This window comes from Canis lupus, chromosome 29 (genome assembly GCF_011100685.1).
Source record: "Canis lupus familiaris isolate Mischka breed German Shepherd chromosome 29, alternate assembly UU_Cfam_GSD_1.0, whole genome shotgun sequence".
NCBI classification, from domain to species: Eukaryota; Metazoa; Chordata; class Mammalia; order Carnivora; family Canidae; genus Canis; species Canis lupus.
In genome coordinates this window covers 15,015,348-15,037,539 of record NC_049250.1, presented here as the reverse complement: position 1 = coordinate 15,037,539, position 22,192 = coordinate 15,015,348, and the positions used below count along the sequence as shown (strand labels likewise).

At 38.3% G+C, this 22,192-nt stretch overlaps 1 protein-coding gene and 1 long non-coding RNA gene across 3 annotated transcripts in view; one reads left to right on the top strand and one right to left on the bottom strand.

The window, feature by feature from the left end:
* CYP7B1 (cytochrome P450 family 7 subfamily B member 1) overlaps positions 1 to 22,192 on the top strand; it is a 174,405-nt gene that overhangs the window by 68,914 nt on the left and 83,299 nt on the right. The window lies entirely within an intron of this gene.
* On the bottom strand, positions 10,131 to 11,849 carry LOC119866704. Its single transcript, XR_005381023.1, has 3 exons — positions 11,701 to 11,849; positions 11,066 to 11,250; positions 10,131 to 10,251 (listed from the first exon to the last, which is right to left on the bottom strand). It is a non-coding gene; the product is annotated as an uncharacterized LOC119866704 (long non-coding RNA).

Below are 22,192 nucleotides of genomic sequence, written 5' to 3'. Positions count from 1 at the left end.
GTGGCTCTAAAGGAATGTAATTGGAAAAGAAAGATGGCCTGTACTGGATGAAATTCTTAATTAATCTTTCACTGTTAAATTGTTCAAAATTAATCAAGTATATTGCCTATAAGAAGGCAACTACACTTTACATACCTCAGTATTATCATCACCAAGCCATATATTAAAAGTTAATTTCTGATTTAAAAGTGTTCTTTAACTGCAAAACCATCAATCCTAAATAATTCCATTACCAAAAAAAAAAAAAAAAAATCTTATAACACCAAAGAACAGGATAGAGAAAGTAGTTTGCATTTATCGTTTTGAGATTTCTTTTTGATGTGAGCTTTGCAACATCAAATTAGGATATACATTTTTTTAAATAACTAACTTGAAGAATACCATTTATTTACTCAGTGATTCATTCATTCATTCATTCATTCATTTCTTCAACAGTATTCATTAGAGAAAGTGAGGTTCCAGGCATTCAGAATAATGACCATGAGGGATCCCTGGGTGGCGCAGCGGTTTGGCGCCTGCCTTTGGCCCAGGGCGCGATCCTGGAGACCCGGGATCGAATCCCACGTCGGGCTCCCTGCATAGAGCCTGCTCTTGCTCTGCCTGTGTCTCTGCCTCTCTCTCTCTCTCTCTGTGACTATCATGAATAAATAAATAAAATCTTAAAAAAAAAAAAAGAATAATGACCATGAAATGCAATAACAATTCTCTGATATATAAGGAGAAAATAAACCACTTGAATTGTAATCAAATTCGTTGATAAATATCCTTGAGGCTATTTCAGAAAATTATGGAAAGGTGGTCTTCCCCCCAACTTGTTTTGAATTATGAAGATTATACTCTTCACTGGTTCTCAATATTTTTATCACTGCAATACACCAGAGTGACAAGACTCACTCCACTAGACACACTTAGCCCCTAGGACAGTGCTTCTTCACAGCTGGAGGGAAGAAGTCACTTGTCCTTTGTCTTGAGCTGCAGATAAGGGAAAGAGTCTCTTGGCTGTCTGCCCCATTCATAGTTTAAGAATCACTGCTAAGTGTAAGCATGCTTAATTATTGAGCAGGCCAGGGGTGCCTGGTGGTGGTTCAGTTGGTTAAGCATCCGACTCTTGGTTTTAGCTCAGGTTGTGGTCTCAGGGTTGTGAGAAGGAGCCCCAAGTGGAGCCCATGACCTTGGGTACTGTCCTCAGTGGGGAGTCTGTTCCTTTACCTCCCCTTCTGCTCCTCCCTTCACCTCCTTCTTTTCCTCCCCACCCCCCCATCCTTGCTCAGCCTCTCTCTCTCAAAAAAAAAAAAATTAATTAAATCTTAAAAAAAAATTATTGAGCAGGCCACAGAGATGAATGCCTCAGTAGATCCAATGCAAGAAGATTCATATGGTCCAAATTCTGACAGTAGAACTAGGTGAATTCAGTTGATTTTTTTCCCCCATTAAAATCAGCTAGTTGTTCAATTTAATCCATTAACTTAACCAGATGTTTTTGGGCCACACACAAATAATCAACATAAAATAAATATATTATTTGGTTGGATATTTTGTTAAGATGTGATTGTGATCAGGATCATTTTATGATAACAAATGATGCTCCTGTAACAGATGCTCCTCAAAACCAGAATAGCATGAAATACTGGATTTCGTTACAGTATTTCAATACAAGAGTCAAGAGTCAAGTCTAAGGTACTTTGATGCTAGAGTGCTCTTGATCTTTTTGAAGGTGTCAACAGCTGCCACCTGGCTGACAAAGATTTTAAGAAGCTATTTCAAAGAAGTAAGATGTAAAAAAAAAAAAAAAAAATGCTGTTGTTCTTATCAATGAAGTAGGGGGTAATACCTTTTCCTAAGCTTTTTGTCTATGTCTCTGCCTTGCCTCTTCTATAAAATAGAAGTGCTTTCCTGAGAATTAACTTATCATTCTCCTAACAAGTTAGTATGAGTTAGCCTGATGGCTTTCTTTACTGACTAGGAATACAGAAAGAAAAATGCAGAAAACAAAAGGATAACGCTGAAGAAAAACTTGAGCCATTTCTCTGGTTTGCTTAATCTCCTGTCAGGACTTCATTTATCACCTACAATATTAATTTTAGAAAACAACTTTAAGGAACCAGCAAACAAAACGTTAAATAATGAAGATGAGGTTCTTCTGCAGTTACAGTCACTTGTGTGATTTGAAATGTGAGAATGGATGATGCTCAATTAAAATTTGTTTAAAATGACTTCTTTTTAAAAGGCAGACCATTGCGTTAATTTTATGAATTCGCACTACCCAAAGTTTCCAAAATAAACACACACTCTTGCTATAAAGATAAGAAGACTGGATTAAAACAATCAAAATATGCCAGTGTGTTTTCTTTAATATTCATCTATTCTCTTTCCTTTCTGGATGACAGAGCTGTGGCTTTCTAATGCTTCATCCCCGAGACAAGGGATTTGTCCTGATGGCCTAGCGGCTACTTAGATTTTCCTGGTTTCTTTTGCATGGTCTTAAATATGATTTAGAGATGTCATCAAATTTCATTTGCATTAAAGGAAAAAAGCAAACAAGCATGCAAGAGTTGGACAGTTTTATAAGAATAGTAGAGTATCACGGTGTGGAAGATTATTCTGTGTTTCTGTTGTAAGAGTTGGGCAATTCGTTGCAAATCAAGGTAATTTGTCTTAGAAATCAATCGATTAGTTTTCTCCTATTGAATAGGGGCTATCCTTTATTTCGTTCAAAAATGCATTCTTACCTTACATGTTGGAACTGAATAGGAACCTTTAAAAAGATAGAATTTTGTATTATCGAGAGAAATGGGAGACAAAGCCCCCAACCTTTTCATAAGCCTCTTTCAGTCCATCTCCAACATGGTGACATTGGTACAGACAGGGTTTGTCACCCATAAATTTACAGCTTATTCCAGTCTCTTCATAAATTGACTAATTTTTTTGAAAGAAAAAAAATATATAGGTGTATAAAATACCCAGTTACAGGTTGTGTTCTATTTAGCCCTTGATTGAAACGTATTGCTCCTCAGTATCTTTTAGCTATGAAAATTATAATATGGAACAGAGATTAGAATGAAATTATCATGGCTAGAAGGCATTTACTCAGTGGTGGCAGCCACATAAACCTGGGTCCTGAGAATGATGATAATACATTAGGTTCTGCATGCCCGATATTATTGCCGTACATTATGTATGTTTCATTTATACTATTTCGCACACACCAGCAACGCTGACAGATAGGTAATTACTCTCTGCGCCAATGAACAGTTATCAGCACCACCGCTGTTTATTGCTGGAATGAAGTGCGTTTGTCAGTCAAGGTCACTTGTTTGTGTGTCCTCTTTAATAGTTCCTTCACAGTTGTTGAACTTTGCACGCAGTTCTTATTGCAGGGTTCCTGGAGGTTACTTTACTGCATAATGCGTTTCCTGTGTTATCAAAGTCACTTGTATTTATCAATTTAATTGATAAACAACGAAGTTGCAGGAAGCAGAACTGAAGATGCGAAAGAACATATTTTGCTAGTCAGCTGATCCCACTAGGTATTCAGTAATGAATGCTCTCAAGAAGATGCATTCAGCACAAACCCTCCTAGGTTGTGATACGCCGTCAGCCTGAGCTAGTGAGATTTCATTTTATAACGTTAACCTTAATTTCAGCCGCTGATGGATACTGCCACAATTTCATGACTACTATAGACCACATTTGTACCCTCTAGAAGTATGTTTTTGTTGTTCATTTCTTGGGCAGTGCAGAGGTTATTTTCACGTTTAGTATACTTACATAATGGGCTAAATCCATTTGGTTTGACTTTACACCGATCGTGTTTATTTTTTAGATACGTGCCATTAAGCCTCCCCTTCCCATAAAAAATGTTATCAGTCTAATGCCGGTTATCATCGTTGTGTTAAAACCCCAGTCTTGTTCCAAAATGAACATTGTATGGTGCATTTTTGAGAGTAAAAATAAATTCAGTGCCATTGTGTCTTATCCTATGCAGCCTGTAATTTCATCTGTTAGAAAATAAAGAAAATGGTTGATCTTTTTATTTTTGTTTGTTAGCCACAGTGCTTTATTAGAAACTGGAATAACCTCTAGGATATAATAATTTATCCAGTCAAGATAACTGGAGCTATTTCCTTAAGCCTGTGATCAGCTTGAGTTTGTGTGTTGGGAGATTTATACTGCCGTTGCTTATTACCAAAGAAACAGTTAAAAAGGATTTATGGTAGTGCACATTATGTGTGTGTCTGGAATTTTTGTGTATTTAACTTCTTCCCTTGCCTAGCTCTGTTTTTCCTCTCTTAACATTATTGTCAAATAGAGGGAATATCTATACCTACTATTAAATGCAAATTTTATTCAGGCATTTAAGCAGAATCACATTCATTCATTAAACTAAATGATTCTTTTATTTGAAAAAATATATCAGCACATGGTAATATCACACCCTGTTTACAAGGGACTGTAGTTCTCCGGCAGTGCAAAAGTTTACTATTTCATTATTAAAGGATTAAACTATGGCAAAAGGTGCCTGGTGACCGTGAATGTTTTAGTTAATTTGATTATACCCATAAAAAAAGAATTTAATTCCAGAGCAGCCACTGGGTCGTATGCCTGGCGGTGTGGTTCCAATGCATCACGGTTCTGATCTTGTCCTGGGAGGGACTGAAATTGCCATTTGGACGAGGCGTGGAGGAAGAGATGAGCAATTCGGTTCACTCATGAACCCAGGTTAACACCATGCCTCGACGTTTTCAAAACGCTTCCTTTTCTTAGTTCTTAGTTACCAGAGTGTTACAAAGAAAGGGTTTTGATCTCATGTAGATAGCATAGCATTAATTACCCTGACACTAATTAAACTGCATCAAACAAATACCACCGTGTTCCTCAGGGGGACAACAGAAGGCAGTTTAAAATAATTACTGGAGCTTCATGCATGTGTGAAGTTTTCATTACTCTTAGGACACAAGCAAAAGAGATTTGATAGCATTAAAATAGCCACCCTTTAGTGATTGCAACAACAACAAAAAAAGTGACTAAATTTTCCTTGGAGCATATTGATGTCTAAATAGTAGTGGCTTCAATCCTTGAGAATGGTAACTTTTCCTTAAGAATTGCAAGTCTGTGAAGCAGGAACAGGTGTTCCAGTTCACATTCTGGTATGATTATGTATTAGCTTATGTTTGTCAGACCATTTCATTAACCACCCACTGCTATCACATATACATATACTTTGTTCTTTCTGAACCATGAAATGAAATGCATATATCTTCACTAATGCTTGCTATCAATGTAAATGAGAAAAAGAGGCTTATTACCAATCATGGCTGCTGTGAAGCCCACACCTCTGTACACTTACAGGTAATAAACATCTTCTCATAAGTAGGACACAAGATATATTGAGTTCTGCCTGTAATAAGAAATGGCGATCTTGTCCTACTTTTTGTATTAATGGATGGTACTTCCCATACGTATTTAGACACCATGCAATGGTACCGTTTTGAAGAAAGCTTCTTCTCTCAGTACTGGAGGTGGTCATTACTTTTTGAGATCTTTTGTCATCCTGGAGGTAAGCAGACCTTTCTGGTCACAGGTAGTGGGGTTTTTTTTTTTCTTTTCTTTTCTTTTTTTTTTTTTTTGCAACTGGACAAGTGCACCAAGTCAGTGGCCACTCTCAGAGGGATCGTAGACGGTCTCTGAAAGGGAGCTATTAAGAAACACTGAGGTAAAAATCCACTAAATCCTAGCTCAGTGAAGTCATGTAAGTGAATGATAGTATCATGGACAGGTGCAGTGGTTGTAGAAGTTGTACTTTTGATTCTTTCAGTAGCAGGTCTGCCTGTGAGCGTGGGTATGCATGTTTGTGCATTCATGTATCCCCGCACATGTGTGCATGCGTGTGTGTGTGTGTGTATGGTGGATTTTCCCTTCCGGTCTGTTCTGCATATATACACATTGCATAGTCCATGATCTTTACTTCACAAGGTCACTTATCCTGTTTGTTTCAGTGACATATGAGCAGTGGAATCAAGTTGCCTGGGTTCCAGCACCAGGTGCCAGCCATCCTCCCTAAAAGGTATTGGGAATTAAATCGAGAGAGTGGTCATTTCCAGATTTATGCAACTCATATTTCATTCGGTGAATGACTCTTTGAATGTGATTATGGAGTGTTTCTGCGTATGCAGTACTGCATATTATAAGCCATTTATTTTTTACTTCCCTCTGAAAGCAATAATTTAAGGGAATTATGCATTATGAGGGTTTTCCAGTGATTTTTTAAAAATTAAAATAATACCAGATATTTTAGGAAACCTGTTTAAGAAAATAACACTGAATTAGTGTTTTATAATTGTCACACTAAGCAAAAAATGGATCAAAACTGATTGTAGAAGAATAAAATTTAATCCAGTTGTAGAAATTTGATGGGTCCAAAAAATATGCAAAAAATATACTTTTGTTCCTTTATAAGCCAGATGGTTTGTCCTATTTTAAGCCGATAGTATCTTCATACATCTCTCTTGAATGTCATTGGTTTTAACTGGCAGACAGTGTCTACTATTAGAATTTTCCTTATTCCTGGATGATCTAAAGTATATTTTTGGAACATTTGGATGATCATACTGTACACCAAGAAATTTTTTTTCATTACACTTAGCTCATACTCAAAAAAGTGTTTATATAATTAAAAAAAAAACCTCTAAAAATGAACAGTTCTTTTGACATGATGTTGACAGAAGTCACTTTGATATAGTTTAGAGTCATGAATTTTCTATCTGTTCCATTTTTCCTGGGGCTCCATCAACTCAGACATCCTGATCTGTCATTTTCCAACTCTTTGTGAAGGCCTTGACAGATAGAGGTTTTGACAAGTGCTGGACATCAGCGGCAATGCAGAATAAGCAGTGTATATTTCTCCAGGTAAAGTGACAAAATGTCTAAAAGCGTCAGAGGAACTGTGTGGTCTTCAATCATATCTAATATTATAAAGTAAGCCTTTGTTTATGTTCGATGTTTTAGGACTGTATCATGGAGAAGATTTAAAATTATGTCAGAACCTGAGATTAGAGATCTGTTACCTTAGTTGCCAGTGTTTACAGTAATAAGAATATTTCAGTCACTAGAAAAATTCTTTACATTCCTACTGAGTGAATGATGGGAATAATCGCATGATGAACAGGAGTCTTTAAAACTGTAACATGTCATTATGTATTCTTTTTTGTGTGTGTCTGCTGCACTGATTCGAGTAATTCTGCTTGATTAAAAATACTTTCTCATCCTTCTCCAGAGTTGACAGTTCAGAGTTCAATTGAGAACTTTTATTGAGCACTAATTAGAACTGTTGACAGGGCATTAACTTTTTAGACATGTCAGCATCTTTCATCGTTATATCCTCTGTTAATGGCTATGTAATAAATGTAAACATTGTCCCACTTATCGAATATGTTGTTCTTTTCGTATAATTATTTTGCGTCTGCATTCGCTCAAGAAACAGCTGTTGGAAGTAGAGTGGGATGCAAAATGGCACAGCCTGAAGATGTTCTTGTTCATGCAGCTCACTCCTTTTTGATGTGATACCTACTGGCAGGGTTGTGCGATGAATTCAACTTCTTTGACAGCCATCAGCACTACTGACCAGTGGTTTCGGGTTTTCTAGTGATGGAAAAGAGTAAGAAAGGATTCCATAGTTTAGTTTTTTTCCCCCTGCTGCTGGATCTAAAGCTTCTGCCAACAACCATCTAAATCAACACCATGCCAATGTGCTCTGCAGACCGAAGGTCACCCCAACATCTGGCCCCACTGTCTGCTTCTTTCAGGTTTGTCACTGGGCAGCATCTGCTTATGGATTCTTTCTCAACCTCTCTTTGATCTCTCTGACAGTAAAAAGAAGCTTCTATCACCCATCATGTGTTAGGATTTAGGAAAAAAAAAACATTAAAAAACATGAAACATTGGAAAACAAGTGGAATTTCACAGGTTTTCAGCTCTCTTTTTTAAGTTGAGCATTTTGTTTGACAGACACATGGAATGAGGTGATTCTACTCTTGGTTTTCAAAAATATTGTCACAATCAATAAGTCTAATATGTGAAGACATCTAGTCTAAATGAGCCCTATTTTTTCTGTTTTGGTCAGCCTTTAAAGAGTAAAAAGGTAAATCGTGTGAACTGGTTTTGTTTTTGTATGCATTTTGTTTTTTATTAACGCTGAAGAATCAATGTTGATATCTATTGCCTGCTTTTCTGACATTTCTATCAGTGGTTAAGATTTCACACTTTTTTTTTTTTTATCCAGCAACTTGGAATACAGAGGACAGTTTGGGGTTGCTATGTAATCTGTGGATAAGTATTGGCAGATGTGGTCACTATTTACCCACCTGAAAAGTGAAGCTCCAACTGAGTGTCCTCCCGAAGGTTTAGGTAGTATGCTGTTTACAAAGGTGCACATCTCCTGAGCAAGGCACTAAACCACCTCCATCCCTCCCTCCGTAGCTCACTTCCTCTTTCAACCCTTCAAGCCTTTGCCCTCCAGATGGGCTCTTCTGGTTTCCAGTCTGGAGTTCAGCAAATGCAGAGTGAATGTTCACGCCGCACCTGGAGCTATCCTAGGTGCAGGGCACACGGAAGCAGACAAGACAGACACACTTCCTGTTTTCTCAGAGGTCAGTTTGGATTGATAAGGGGGTCTTCTACATTTTTAAGACATGAAATCTCTGAATGATTCAAAATGTGTCCGGCCTTCCCCAAGATTTAAAAATTCATTGTTTTTAGATGAGTATAATTGTGATAGTTCACAGCTATGTTTATGACAAGAGTTTAATTCTCATCCAGATCAAATGCTAAAACTTTCAGGAGATACATTCTTCCGCCCCTAGCACAGAACCTGCCACTCAGTACACATTTGTGGAGATAATGGGTGATTTTCTTCTGTTTTCCTTCATTCTCCCAAAAAATAGGTGATTTCGTTCTTTTTCTTTCATCTTTCAGAAAACTAAAGCAAGAATTTTTTTATAGCATTTACCACAATTTTCAAAGCACTTTTACTAATCTGTCATCATTTGTTCTTCACACACACACACAAAAAAACCACAGAAATTTACAAGAAACTCAGAGTTAAGTTTTAAGTCCATGGTAATTAGGAAAGCATTGGTGCCAGGAATCTGCATATATTATTGTTATCATTAATTAGTAATTTCTCATTTTCATTCCATAAAAGGAATTCTCTAGGAGTTTGTTCTGTCTGCTAGCAAATGCTTCTGAAAGTCCTCAAATAATTGCTACAATGTAAAAAAAATAATGTGATATGTCTAAAGGAATGAGCCTTTTTCACCCGGAAATCATTCTAAATACAGTATAGTCACAAGTCAGGGCTAAGATGCAAGCGGAAAGAACATAACTTGAGGACTATTTCTCCTCAGTCGTCTGTAGACTGAGAGAATCAGGGGAGTCAGATTCTAGCTCCCTCTTCTCTGAACCAGTTCAAGGACCTGGTTATTGCAAGTCATTTGAGCTTTCTGGTTTTCAGGTTTTTATTTTTCATCTGTAAAACAAGGCTTCGGGAGTACATGGAAAAAATGAGTTATATACAATTTTATTTATTTATTTATTTTTGCTTTGGAGGTTGTAGAATTACCACATGTGTTATCTTCTTTATCCAGAACTTATGGTTCTAACATTTTAGGAATCTGTCATTTCCCCTGAAAGGATAAATGCTTATTATGTTAAATAAAGCCTTCATCACAGGCATCAGATTATAATGATTCTGTTTAATGACCTGATACCTGCTTTGGAAATAATCTCTCTGTAGAAATACAGTCACCTAAGTGATAAGCACTAGTATTGGTAAAGAATAATTATGGACCTATTAATAAATTTAATGAGTATTCTTTGTTCTGAACATTTAATATTACAAATTCAGAAGATGAATTTCTGTCTAATCAATTACAAGAATTATAACTAAATACATATCATATACACTTAATTTAAGAATAAAATCTACATTTTGCACTTTCTTTGATTTATATGTAATTACCTCATGTGAAGTACTCCAAAAAGAAATTGTACATCAAAGAAAATTATTTTCTTTTGAAAACAGCCAAATCACAAAAGATAACTCTTTTTTTTTTTTTTTTTTTTTGTTAACAAACCTGTGAATTTACGTATGTTCCTTTGGCCACTAGAGGGAGTCCGCATTGTCATGAAGCCCAAGAAACCCGGTAACAGGAAACGCGGGCAGTTTTAGAGTGTTGATAACACATCCATTGTCTCCTGACAAAATTATATGCAATCAAAATATCATGGTTAATCAGACTTAATTTTATCGGGCCCATTATCTCCCCTCCCCCCAAAAAAAGAATTTTCCATCATACCTCCTTTTGTCGTTAAAAAAATGTATAACTTTCAAAAGGTGGTAATTTACAGTGCTTCCTCAAAAAGACAGATTTAACCATCTGAACGATGAGGATTAAAAAGCCTAATATTCAGGATCACCGGATCACTGATTATCTTAAGTCAGTTTTAGCACGGGTCAAAGAAGGAATCTGGAAATGAAAATCTTCCCTTTCTCCCCCAGGCCCTCACCACATAGGCAGCAGATGTGCTGGCTTTTTTCATCCTGACCTGCTGATAGACATCACCCCTAACCTGCAGGGACTTCCTTCTAGGGTGAGAGGGTAATTGTGTCTCATGTCCGGTCAGTCTTGTGCCCTCTTCTGAGACCACCCAACAAGTGGCTTCATGCGTGTATATTTTTGCAGAGCCAGTTTATAAATGAGGAACTGAACCGAAACCACCTGCTCACTTCACCTCAGCTCCCAAAAAGCAGAGGGAGGGTGGGGACAGCCATGCCTGTCTCAGCGTGACCGGTTTTAGTCGGCAGCATCTGATCGAAGAGTTCAAGTGTTTAAAATTTCAGGTTTTCAGCAGGATCCCTTGGGTTTATGCTTAAATATCTTACCTTGTACAATGACTGACATTTGATTTTATTCATTTCTGGGTTGTTTGCTTCCCTTTACCCAGAGGATCACAATGCAATGGATAATCAAAAGTGTAGGCAGTTATTACAGAGCTATACTTCTGTTACCTTATGTTCTCACAGTGAGATGTAGGTATCCTTGATATTCTAAGAAATCACTATATTCCTCCCACATAAAACATGACTCAGAAGACCTGGTGGGGTTGGCTGACACAGTGCTTCTGTCTCTGCACTGCCTGTGCTGAAAGACCAGTTCTTTTGCTTCTTTTCCAATTTGTCGTGGATCAATACTTCTGTAAGACACAATAAAAACAAATGACTAGAAAAGTGAAATAAAAAAGCATTTGTGATACTACCTCCTTTTTTATTATTATATTCAACAGACATAAAACTGCTCTGTGAAATTGCTATAAGAGTTTCTAAACACAGGGCGCCCTGGTGGCTCAGCGCTTTAAGCATCTGCCTTTAGCACAGGTCATGATCTCTGGGGTCCTGGGATGGAGTCCACATTGAACTCTCTGCTCAGCAAGGAACCTGCTTCTCCCTCTCCCTCTTCCTGCCACTCCCCCTGCTTGTGCTCTCTGTTAAGTGAATAAATAAAATCTTTAAAAAAATTAGAGTTCTAAACACTTGCTCTCCTTTTCTGTGTCTGATGATGGACGGCATGCACACTGGTCATGGGTGGGCTGCATGGATGTTGCAGTGGCCGGCTGGTTTTCTTAGTTCTCACTGCAGTTCCATACCTGCCTGACGATCCACTCAGAGAGTAGGTGACACTGCCTCCCAGCCTGCTGCAGAACAGCGACAGGCTCAGAACTCCCTTATTCTCCCTCATCTGGAGCAAAGGAGGAGCTGGAAGGTCGTGCTTCGGAGCCGAATGCAGGGCGGGGGGGAAATAGAAAGGGAGCTGTGTGAAAAATTAAAAGGCAGGGTTGATGGCAGTGCCAGCTTAATGAAAATAAGGTTTCAAATGTTTGACCCTGAGCATATAATTAAAAGTTTGTTGCAGATGATATTTTCTAATCACCTCACACTACAAAAAGGTTCAAAATTAAAATTATTTTTGTCTTATGAATTTGGTCCAGGAATGAAGTAATTAAAGGGGGTCTTCATGTTCATGAAAAATTCAATAGGGAAAGAATCTGGAGAGCTTAGTAAAATAATAGACTGAACACATTGTCTTATTTTTCTCTTTCTTTTTAGTTGCCCTTTTGAAATGGAGCTGATGGTAATTTTGTCTCCCAAGCCTCAATGCATATTGAGGATAGATTAACTAAACAAACACACTGGTCTAGGAATCAAGGACCCCAGTTATCATCTTGTCACTACTTACTAGCCATCTGGCCTCCAATAGATCACTTTAGACCTCAGTTTTCTCTTCTTAAGATAGGAAGACTGTTACTTCTCTGTCTTACTCAGAGGACTTCTCTGTCTTTCTAGGAGGACCGGGTTAGTTAGTGGACTTTGGAGATCATCAGGCATGTTATACGCACTTAGATATGTGTACGTATCTATGTACGTATACACATAGGTATGTGTACATATCTATGTACGTATGGCATCACTCTTCATTTTTATCAAATATTTATTTTCTTGAACTCTCTTGAGTACATCCTAAGTTTATTATTAACTCATCCATGTATATTTTAGGGGCCTTTCATCCTAACCTCAGTATATCCATGATTTTCAACATAAAATTTTTCTATTCTTGTTTTAAAAGGTAGAGGAAAGAATGAATCATTTAAATATCATCTCCAAGATGAACCTCATTTGACCAGTGATGCTAAGCATTGCTGTGGTGCTAAGCTTCCTGGACTGGATGAAAGGGAGTCCTGCACGCACATACACACCCAAGCCCTTGACACTCTGCTGTCTCATGGTACCCCCTGGTCAGGCCTTCAATTTCCACATGATCATACTTTATTGTCCTTGTTATGCTTCACAATTGGTCACAATGGGACTTCCTTTGGAGAACAGTCATTGCAAATGAGAACACAAAGGAGGTCATTGCCCTGGGAACAAAGAAGCAGGTGGTCTCAAGGCTATGACACTTGGCAGAACCTAGTCCTAATCAGCCTCTTTGACCCCTGGGGAGAGAGGTCTGAACAACCTAAATCTAAATAGGAAAAGTTCTGGAAATGGAAAATGGAAGAGTACTTTTCACCCTAGTAACTGGAAGGATCTACGTTAGCCTCCAGAAAAGTTACTTAAGACTCAAGAACAGGTTGGAGGATCTACCCATCCATTCAAGTATTATTTGAGCACCTATCCTGAACCAGGGCCAGTGCTTGGTGCTGGGTAAAAAGAAACAATAATCTGGATCCTGCTCCTGAAAAATACAGATTATTGTAATATCACATGTGGAAATAGCTTCAGGAAACTTGTTTTCCTTTTCTGCTTTGAAGGTTAATGCCGTGTCATAAGGTCAGAGGAAGTTGCAAAAGACCAGCTTGAGTTTATTTTCACCTTTATACAGTTATAGCTGTGATTTGCTTAGACCACTGCTCCAGCTTTTACTATGTTCCGTCCACTAGACATTCTTCAAAATGTCTGTGCCCAGTTTCTGTTGTTTTTAGGGCTGAGCTAGCTATGTCAAGGGAAGCATTTGACAGGCCAGAGTGAGGTCCTGGCTCCCTCCAGGGTGTGGTTCTTTGTCCTGCAGTCCAAACACTTGCCTTTGTCAGTGATCACAGATTAAGCATCCTCTTGTGGATTGATGTGTACTTATTGTCTAACAAGAGACATGAGTAAATGAGAATGCCCATTTGTTAATTTACAATTGGGTTGGACCCTTTCTGAGATATAAATGCTTGTATATTATAATCGGGACAACTCCTCACTGATACTCAGGTAACTTGAGGTCACTCTGGTCTTCCAGAGGCTGCTTCCTGAGACTGGAATCAAAAGCAATGGCAAATAATCTTGGGGCTACTTGGGACAGGCACCTAATGTCAATGTATTGTGTATTCATTTCCATGATTCTTTCTCTTTCCTTCATCTGTAAGTTTATTTTCTGATCATGTTTTGCCCACAGAGGACACTTGGTTAATGCTGACTGCCTGCAGGCCTTGAGAATCTGGAATCTAGAAATCTGCACTCTGTACTTTCCAGTAGAAACACATTTGAGGGATGCCTGGGTGGCTCAGCTGTTGAGCGCCTGCCTTTGGTCCAGGGCATGATCCTGGAGTCTCAGGATCAAGTCCCATATGGGGCTCCCTGCATGGAGCCTGCTTTTCCCTCTGCCTATGTTTATGCCTCTCTCTCCATGTCTCTCATGAATAAATAAATAAATAAAATCTTAAAAAAAGGAAAAAGAAACCACATTTGAATTATGTCAAAAAGTACAGCTCTTTGGGTGTCCCCAGGAACTCTTTGACAAGTCTGGTCAGTATTGAAGAATCGTGAGTGTGGAAAGCACCCTGATCTATGAGTTAGGAGGCAAGAGGCTTGGTCTGGCTCCTCCCCATTGGTGCAACAGTGGCTTAACTCCTCAGCAGGAGGAGGAAGTTAGAAAGGGTGAGCAGTAAGGACTTGTAATGTTCCAGTGATCCTGGGCTGCTGGAGCTAGACACAGACTTGTTAGTTCCTCAGGCTACATTGAAGTGGAAAGTACTCTGTGTGCCATTGCCATTTTGTTAAGTGTATTCCTTTATATACCTACTATGTCTCAAGGACTTGGGAGTCAGTGGTGAGCAGAGACAAGACTATTGCATATAGACTTGAAAAGGACTCTGCAGACCATCCAAGTCCCACATTTAACCCTCACGATCTCCCCACCCCCATTGCTATCACAACCAGATGTTTGTATTGGTGCCTACTTATACATATGTTGGATGCATGTGCCAGTGCGATGCCTGCTTTTCTGGCAGTCTGTATCCTTTGAGAGTGGACAGAGGGGTTAAATAGAGAGATGTGGATATCTGTTTGGCTTCTCTCATCTTTTATTTCAGAGCTTTTGGGAGAGCTGATAAGTCATTTTCTGCTGTGGTCACTAAGCCAACTTAATTTCCCTAACCTATATTATCTATTTAGTGGTTGAATTTGTGTTGATAAATGTGACATTTATACTTTTTGGTAAAGAATACAATTTTGATAAATGTTTATGTCAATTTAGGCTTTTTGAAACCGTTTAGAAACTGTGAATGTTGATGTAGAATGTTTAAATTATACTTAAGCTATTTATACGACTCTTCTCACTTTCATTGTTAAACTGCCCCCACCCCCAGCCCTAAGCAGCATTTCACCCCAGGAGCTGCACCATCCCAAAGCACTGAATTGTTATAAAATCAGCAGGGGGGATGGAGTGCTGAATCCCGGGCACAGTGACACACGTGCAATCCCTTCATACCATGAGTATTCGGTTCCATTTCTTACTGGAAGGCATAAAACTAATTGCTATGTGCATTTTTAAACCACAAAAATGTCCTGGCAGAAAATGAATGCCTGGGGATATTTGTATCCACATCCCACAGTGGAGTAAGCAGGAGAAGTAGTTCCAGTGAAGGGAGAAGCATAAGTCTGCCTTGAAAAATCTCTTCAATTTCCCAAATTTATTTTATATATTCTCTTTTGAATAGAACAAATTTCAAATATTTCTTCACAGCTCAACAGATATATGTTATTGAAAGTGCATATTATCCCTTCAAGTTTGGGAATGAAGAATACATACATTTTCTATGGGGTGTGTGTGTGTGTGTGTGTGTGTGTGTGTGTGTGTGTTTAACCAGCATTTTCTAAGCAGAAAAGGGGATTGCAAATACAAGGATCTTAGAGCTACTTGACTTAAGTGTAGACTGCAAATAAGAGTTGCTCTCCAAGCTTCAAAATACACAACATCTGGGTTTGTTCATTACTTTTTAAATAGAATGTTTTATCGTAAACATGGAAAACGTGATGACATTGAATAGTTGGTCTTATTTTAAAGACTCTGTAGAGCTGGGATATTCTTTTCAACTTAGAAAAAAAATATTTCATCAAAATGTATTTCTCCTTATTTGTAAGGGAAATAACATATTTTAATGTAGGAAGTACACAGCTGCAATTTATTTGAGGCGTTTTCCAAGAGTGGAGATGCCAATTGAAACTCAGAATCAAGTAAGTTTTTTTGCTAGACTATTACCCAGTGAGGGGTTGCGTATAATCAATGCAGACAATGGGCATTTTAACATTCATTAATTTGTTTAATAAATAATTGTGAAGAAGAGAAAATGTATCATGCTTTTCATGATTTGGGAGATAATAATATCTCTAGGTGTCTGTAGGTGTCAGCATATACGATAGGTCCTTCTGGTTTCTGCCAATAAACAAGGAGCTTTGTGTGTACGTGCATTGTGTGAAAATTCAGTTGTAAATATGTCCCCTCTCCTTTTTAAGGAAATCCTAGAAAGAACATAGAATTTGTCATCTGGGTATGAGTATTTTTAATTTATATTAAGTATTTATTCATTATTTAAATATTGAGCTTCAGTAGGACATTGTAAATATAACCTATATGAAAGTTTGATGTTCATGTGTATGTTAAAGAATTTATCTCAAAAAGTATGCATTATATTTTGAAGTAAATAAGAAAATTTTGAAAAGTTAAAAAAAGTAGATAGCTATTTTATAAAACCAATTAAACACTAGGAAAGAAATGAAAGGCTATTTAAAATTTAATGACAGACATCTTAAGAATTTATCTTTAAATCAGAAAATGTTTAACTGCCAGTGCTAGAAACACAGAACCCCAGAAACTTGTACTTCCATGAAAATTGAACTAATATAAAAGTTTACTGGGAGAAGTGCCTTTCAAAATGAAGTGTAAGCTCCTCATAGGTATGTCTTTCTTTGATTCTGTGTATTCTTTTTTCACTCAGTATATCCTCAACGATCTTCATTCAGTGTTTCGCACCTAGTCCATATCTATTAAATAGTTCTTGCTAAATTAATAGGTGAATTTTTAAAAAAGATTTTATCTATTTATTCATGAGAGACACAGACAGAGAGGCAGAGACATAGGCAGAGGGAGAAGTAGGCTCCCTGTGGGGAGCCCAATGTGGGACTCAATCCCAGGACCCTGGGATCAAGCCCTGAGCTAAAGGCAGAGGTTCAGCCACTGAGCCACCCAGGGGACCCAATAGGTGAATTTTTAAAAGGTGAAGGAGGAAAGAAAAAAGGAAGAAGGGGCCTAGAAAATGGGAAGCTCCACAGAAAGTGTTTTAGATGCCTTTTACACATTAATTGTAGCCAGCGACCCAGTCTCTAAAGCTTTGCCAGGGGGAGGTGATGGAGATGAACGGGTAGAAGGACGCTTGCAGGAGCTGCTGCAGAAGCATCACAGGCACAATGATCCAGCTTGAATCTGGGGTTTCATGTGCAGATATCTTTACTATCACCATGGATCTTGCTGAGTCAGGAACTGCTTTTATGCTGATGACAGGAGCTGAGGGCTTAGGGAACAGTGGTTGAGTACTACTATTCGGTACTAAATGTATTTGTCTGGATTGTGATTTGGGCTGAGAGAACTCTGCAAACCCAGGGTGATGGCTGGGAAGGGAAACAAGACTGGCAGGGTGTTACCTAGGCTCCTTGAACATCATGTCCTGACTCCCTTCCCAGGGCCCAAAGCAGTTGTTAAGCCACATGCCTCAGACTGAAGAGAGTTTTGCAGATAACGTCAGGTAAATCCACTGGAATGCAGAAATATTTTATCTGGAGGAAAGATCTATAACAAGCCAGTGAGACTTATTTATCCCTCCTTTCACAATGTTCAAAGCAGGTAGAGTTATTTTCCCAGCTATGCAGAGTAACACACACTTGGAAAATGTTTAGAGGGGCACCTGGGTGGCTGAGTGGTTGAGCGTCTGCCTTTGGCTCAGGTCATGATCCTGGGGTCCTGGGATCTAGTCCCACATCAGGCTCCCCGGAGGGAGCCTGCTTCTCCCTCTGCCTATGTCTCTGTCTCTCTCTGTCTCTCATGAATAAATAAATAAAATTTTAAAAACAACAAATAAAAAGAACATGCTTAGAGAAAGTTTGAATTATCCAGGAGTAATTTTTTTTAAAGAAGTTTACATTTCTTTTTTTTTTTAAATTTACATTCTTGAGCATCTGTTGTATGCCACATACTTTTAGATGTTATTGAGTTTGGGTTTTTTTTTTTTTTTTGCATTGATTTATTTTCTTAATTGAGATGTAATTCACACACTGTAAAATCTGCCTTCTAAAAGTGTACAATTAATCATCTTTCAGTATATCAATGAGGATGTACAACCCTCACTACCATCTAATTCCAGAACATTTTCATTAGCCCCCCCAAAAAAATATCCCATTACCAGTCACTCCCCATTTCTTCTCCTCATCCCTAAGTAATCAGTAATCTATTTCTATTTTTATGGACTTGCCTGTTCTGGACATTTCATATCAATTGAATCATACAATATGTGACCTTTCATGTCTGACCTCTTTCACTGAGCATAATGTTTTCAAGGTCCATCCATGGTGTAGCATGTACTGTACTTCATTCCCTTTTATGGAATATAAATATAATAATAATAATTATATTATTATTGCTAAATTTATGGAATATAAATATTATAAAAATAATTATATTATTATTGCTAAATAATATGCTGACATGTAACCATATACCGCATTTGTTTATCCAAATGAATATTTGGATTTTGTTTCCTTTTTGGTAATTAGGAATAATACTACTATTAACATTTATGTACTAGTTTTTAAGTGGATGTATGTTTGCATTTTTTCCCGTGTATTTACCTAGCAGTGGAATTGCTGGTCTGTTTGATAGTTCTGTGTTTAATTTTGTCAGGACTGTTTTTCACAGTGGCTGTGCTACATTACAGCCATCTAAGTAGGTGTGAAGTGCCATCTCATTGTGGTTTTGACTTCCATTTCTCTAATGCCAGGGATATCAAGCATCTTCTCATGTGCTGATTGGTCATTTGTACATTATCAGAGGTGGAAAAATGTGGAGGAGTAATTTTGTTTAGTATTATTATGCATTTCTGAATTATTCCAGGAGATAAAAATTAACAGACTTCAATTCTCTTCATCATCGAACATTTATTGATCATCGTCTATGTACCTGCTGGCAATTGCTTGGGAAGATGGCATTCATTCATACTTTTGAGTGAAATTGTCTCTGAACTCAAAAGAAATTTTTGGATGCTGATTATGAGTTTACATATTTCTATTCTTTAAAATATTTTTAAACATATTATTTGTAAATACTCCTTACACCCATCATGGGGCTCAACTCACAACCCTAAGATCAAGAGTTGTATATTCTTCTGACTAAGCCAGCCAGACCCCCCGAGTTTACGTATTTTTAAAAGTAAAACTCTTTATTATGTCTGATTTCTATAATAAATTATATTTTACTATTATTTCTGCTGCTTAGATAATCTATTAATTTAATTATTAACAAGTCTGTATATAGTGTTTGGTGTTTATTTAGGCATTGTTGTAAGCATGTTAAAAATGTCAATTCATTTAATCCTCATTACAACCAATAGTAGATATCATTATCATTCCCATTTTACAGATGAAGAGACTGAGGCAAAAAGAGATCAAGTAACTTGCTCAGTGTTACACAGTTAGTAAGGCGGTGTGGCTCTGGAACCATGCTCTGCCGTCCCTCTTCTACTATATGATCTTACTCATGTCAGTATATGGGATAAGGAATTTATAGCCCAATCATGTATTTATTTAACAAATATTTGTTGAATACTCTCTGCCAGCCACATTCTAGGCACTGGGGAAGCACCAGTGAGGAAATTGAGCAGAGCTCCTGCCCTTAAGGAGTTTCTCTTCTAGTCCATAAGATAGACCATATTTTATAACCAGAGAGACCTATTATCTATAAGGTGGTATTTTCTTTTTCTTTCTTTCTTTCTTTCTTTCTTTCTTTCTTTCTTTCTTTCTTTCTTTCTTCTTTCTTTCTTTCTTTCTTTCTTTAAGTAACACAAGGTAAGGGGAGAGATAGTGATGAGGTGGTAGGAGAAGTGGTTAGGTAAAGAGTCAGGGGAAGCTTTTCTGAGTAAGTGGCATTTGAACAGCAAAGGGGAATGAAGTGAACCATAACGATGTCTAGAAGAACAGCATTCTAGACTAAAGAAACTATAGGTGTAGAGGCCCTGAGATCAGAGCTTCACTGGCAAGCTCCAGGAACAGAAAGGAAGGTGTTTTTAAAGGATTGCTAGAATTGATAACTGGAGAAGCAGCTGTTGTGGGGCAAGCATTCAACCAGGGACAGGCCATTGCAGTTGTACAGGAAAGGGGTGATGCTGGCCTAGACCGGGATGGAACACTACTTGGATTTAGGAAATATCTTAAAGGTAGGACCCAAATAACTTAGTGATGTTATGCGAGGGTTATCAGAAAAAAGATAGAGTCAAGATTAAATCCAGATTTCTGGGTCTGAGCTACTGGGGTGTGTGGGCCTGCCATTTGTCAAGGTACAGAACCACTGAAGAAGAACATTCTTGGTAGGAAAATTCAGAGCTCATTTTGAATAGGTCAAATTTAAGATGCCGTTAATCTCTTAGTGGAGATGTTGAATCAGCCCTAGGATCAGGAGTCTGGCATTCACGGAAGAGGTCCACCTGGAGGTTCAAACTGAGCGAGATCTGAGGCACTGGGCTAGACACCAGGCTAGAGCATTTGGAGAAAAGAGCAGAGGTCTGAAAACCAAGCTCTGAGCTGCTCCTGTGTTCAGGGATACCCGAGATGGGGACATGGGAAAGGAGATTGCAGGGAGGCAGCCAGTGAGGTAGGAACTAAATGAAGAAGCAGGATAAAGAGTGTTTCCAGAGAAGTTAGTGAGGTGTAAGCCCACCTGGGCTCTCAATGGTTGAAATAAAGAATGGAGGAAATATTATCCCAAATCAGAAATGAGCAACTCTGCTAATCTGTGTTGCTAGCAGTAACAATGAGTGGTACCTTTTAGTTAGTTTCCTACTTAAAAAAAAAAAAAAAAAATGCTTCCTTTGTCTCGCATTACAAATGCTTTACTACCTGACTCATCCTACCTCTTTTCTAACTATATCTTCCACAATCCACCACTCCCAAACCCAGACAACTCTATTAATCTGGCAGTAACAAGCTGCTTCTGCCATTCCATCTATGTGGCCCATCATTTCTTCCTCTTTATTCCCTAATGGGAATAAATATACAGTTTAGGTGGTATGTTCAGTGGAATACTCCAATAAGGACTTTCCTGGGCTTTCCTCTTAATACCTATATTATTCAGGGTTCTCCAGAGGTACAGAGCTATATATATCTGAGAGAGAGACTTTAAGAAATTGGCTCATGCAATTGAGGGGCTGGCAAGTCTGAAATCTGCAGGGTTGTAAGGACTAATGTTGCAATTTTGAGTCCAAAATCCGTAGAGCAGGCCAACAAGCAGGAAACCTGATAGGGTTTCTATGTTACAGTCTTCAGGCAAAATTGTTTCTCCCTCAGGAAACCTGTTTGTATATTAAACTCCTTCAACTGATTAGATGAGGCCCACCCACATTGCAGACGTTAATCTGCTTTACTTAGAGTCAGTTTATGAAATGTTAATCACATCCACAAGTACCTTTACAGCAACATCGAGATTAGCATTTGACCAAGCAACTAGTCACCTTAGCCCAGCCAAGTTGGCATATAAAATTAACCATCACAATAATTTCATAATTTGCTTGGTCTATGATTCTATTTCAGCTACAGCTCTTTCCACTAGACTTACGTCTTGGGCTGTCTCTCTGTTCCAAATGCATATTAGTTATCTATTGTGGTGTAATAAGTTACCCTCTGACCCCAACTTTAGCAGCTTAAAGCAACAAACATTTGTTACCTCACAGTTTCTGAGACTTGGGGGATCTGTGAGTGGCTTCGATATCTGGTTGGGGCTTAGGGTCACTCATGAGGTGGCAGTCACAATGTCAGGGGGGCTGTAGCCATCTCAAGATGTCACTGGGGCTGAAGAATCTGCTCCCCGTCCAGGCCTTTGCAACACAGCAGCTTGTTTCCCAGAAAAGTGGTTGGAAAAAGAGAGAACCCAGTACAGAAACCACAGTCTTTTATAACCTAATCTTGGAAGTGACATAACTTCTTTTCTGCTGAATATCACAATGTCGCACAAACCCATCCAGTCCAGTGGGAGGGTGTGAATACCAGGAGGTAGAGCTCTCTGGGGGCCATCCCGGAGGCTGAAGCACCCCTGTATTCTCAGCTTCTTCTCCCACCACA